Source organism: Limulus polyphemus, unplaced genomic scaffold (assembly GCF_000517525.1).
Source record: "Limulus polyphemus unplaced genomic scaffold, Limulus_polyphemus-2.1.2 Scaffold310, whole genome shotgun sequence".
Taxonomy (NCBI): Eukaryota; Metazoa; Arthropoda; class Merostomata; order Xiphosura; family Limulidae; genus Limulus; species Limulus polyphemus.
Window position 1 is genome coordinate 473,459 of NW_013665920.1, and position 3,317 is coordinate 476,775.

Genomic DNA, 3,317 nt, shown 5'->3' on the forward strand with positions numbered 1-3,317 from the left:
TGTCTTTTCTAAAACAATTATATTCTTCATTTAATTTATGTTTTATTTATCTGTACTGGAAACAAAAGACTAGAGAAAAGTTTTTCATTCTTGCCTTATTTTACATTTCAATAGTAAATATTATACTTACTTTACTATAATAATTTTATTTTGTTAATTTATTTAAACCACAAAAAATGATATCTTAATTTTATTATGTTAGATTATTAAAACTATAAAGATTATTTTTTATTTAACTACTGTTTTATCCAACTAACAGAAAAATCTATTTTCACTAACTTTAAATTATTTAAACAATATGAAATATATCTTTAGTTAAACATTGTATATTATTCAATCTATGAATTTGTTTTGTTTGAATTTAAGCACAAAGCTACACAATGGGCTATCTGTGCTCTGCCCACCACGGGTATCGTAACTCGGTTTCTAGCGTTTTAAGTCCGCAGACATACCGCTGTGCCACTGGGGGGGGGGGGCAATCCATGGAAATTTTATCCAATGAGAAAGCTTTTTTATTGTAAGTATTTTAGCATATTAGTTAAAACTTTTTCTGTTTGAAAACTATTCGTACGCTAGGTTTTAGTTTCACAAAATAAGTAAAGTAAGTAAAGATGGCTTTTTTCGTACAAAACAAATCGCGAAAGAAAGTTCATTCTATCCAAGGCAAATTTTAATTGTGAGAATAAGAGTTATCAGTTCCAGGGAGATTTTAAGAATGTGGAAATAAAACTAATATTTAGAAAAACTTAAAGAACGAGAAATGTTTTATCAGTTCCAGGCTGATTTCAACGATAGAATGATTTTTTTTTTCCTAAACAAATTTGAACAGATTTAAACTTTCGATTAAAATAGAAATTGGTATTATGTCGAGAAACTTGAACAACTGGAAAGGCCTTATCAGTTCCAGACAGATTAAAACGATGTATAAAAATGCCATGTAGCTAAGCAGGTTTGAGCAATAAGAAAAACTTAACCACATCTAAAGCAGTTTATACAATACTAGAATTTTTTTTTATGATGGATTCGTATTTGTCAAAGTTAATAGAAATAATATGTGTGCTTTAATTTATGGAATTTGTTTATAATATATTTAAGTGAATTACGTTAACCCTAGACATTTCCATGAACAAAGGTCAGTGTTTCAAATTCTAAAAGCAGTGTAAAGGTCAGTCAGTGTTCGATGAAATATTTGTTATGCTCTACCAAACTGGACAACGCAGTTTTGGACACGTTTACATCAGAATACACTTATAAACAATATACAATTCAACTATAAAATATGATGTTCATGTTGGAGCCAAACAGTTTCCCACATAAGCTTGGAATAGAAATACTGATGTCGTTTACAAACTACTTGAAGAGCTCACAAGTTCAAAACCTATTGAACTAATTAACCCACTCTATGTTTTTCTTCCAAAAATAAAGCTTGCAGATGCTATAAGTAAGCGGAAAATTATGATAAACGAGTTAAAAGGCATCAGTTTGTTTGTTTGTTTGTTATGAATTTCGCGCAAAGCTACACGAGGGCTATCTACGCTAGCCGTCCCTAATTTAGCAGTGTAATACTAGAGGGAAGGCAGCTAGTCGTCACCACCCACCGCCAACTCTTGGGTACTCTTTTACTAACTAATAGTGGGATTGACCGTCACATTATAACGCCCCCACGACTGAAAGGGCGAGCATGTTTGGTGGGATGGGGTTTCGAACCCGAGACCCGCAGATTGCGAGTCGAGCTCCCTAACCACCTGGCCATGCCGGGATTAAAGGCACCAGAAGCAGATTGTTAAATCCCAGTCACTTCATTGAATTTACATACATTTCTCAAATTCTCAATCTTGAATTCAAAAGCTATAATTCTACAAAATACCTAACCATTCGTTTTTCATTTACTGTAGGGCCTGAATGGTTATTGAAAATTTCTACTTTTGTTTATTGTTAAGCACAAAGCTACATAACGAGTTATTTGTGCTGTGCCCATCACAGGTATCTAAACCGGACTTTTAGCGTTGTATGTCTTCAGACTTTCCGCTGATCCACTGGGAGAGGGGGTCATCTAGGCTTATACTGAGTTAAATGTTTTAATTAATTGAAACGAAGTCCTACGTACACGGAAAAAATTAATAGCGTCCACGAGAAAACCGTTCACTGTTCACTTTCTTTCTTCTGTCCCTTTCTCTGTTTTTTTTTTTTTCTGTTCACGTAGATAAATATATTTTTCTTAGAACTATTTGATCCCAATAAATGAAGATTGATATTAATTATCCAAATCGATTTCACATACACAATACAGTTATGCTTCGAACACCTGCGATAAACAACCAAACAATCAGTACATGGGCATAAAGCTACATTTTATTTTATTTTACACACAAAATAATCTCTTCAGACAAAATATATTGTTTGATACATCAGAATCTCGTCGCCATAAGAAAACATGTAGGCTAGTTATCTGTGTAATACAAGTCCAAACAACAATATATATATATATTTATATGACATAAAACAAAAATTGTGGTTGGAAATAAACGAATACAAAAATCTTTCAATTATATTGAATACTACATATTATACCAAAGCTCGTTAAGTTCTTATGTACATAGTAATTGCAAGAATACTTCCTGCAGAAATAAAGACTGTTTACCCAGCTGTTGTAGAGATATGAAAAATGTATTCAAAATCACTTGTATATTTATGATATTGAAAACAAAAACACAAAAATATTTAGGATAACTACACAGCTACTTTTTTTTTAGTCTAAACAATCATATGGATGAGTGTTCAATGCTTATAGGCAGATAAAAGCTGTTAACTAACGCAGACATCTAGCATTTGTAAATGAAAAACGTAGTCACCATGCCATTAGACGACAACTATGGCATAACAAGAGACATTTAAGACTCTATCAAGAGTATTAATCAATTGCCAGATGTATCACACAACAGTAGATACTGGAAGCCTCAACGTATGCTACAAAACACCACTAGATAAAAACGAGGAAGCTAAAACGACCAGTTATGTTAGAAATACAAACTCTTATAACATAGCTAAGTTTAAAGCATAAGTATCAACTAATTAAATATAAGGTTGTTCTTAAACAATGCATTTTTATCGGAAGTGTGCAAATATACTAAAATGTCAATTAGTTAATCATCAATACTTTCTCTAAACACTCTGTACTTTAACTAGTAAGCTAACCTCTATAAGTTGCTGCTAAACATTAACTAGCAAGGTAACCTCTATAAGTTGCTGCTAAACATTAACTAGCAAGGTAACCTCTATAAGTTGCTGCTAAACATTAACTAGCAAGGTAACCTCTA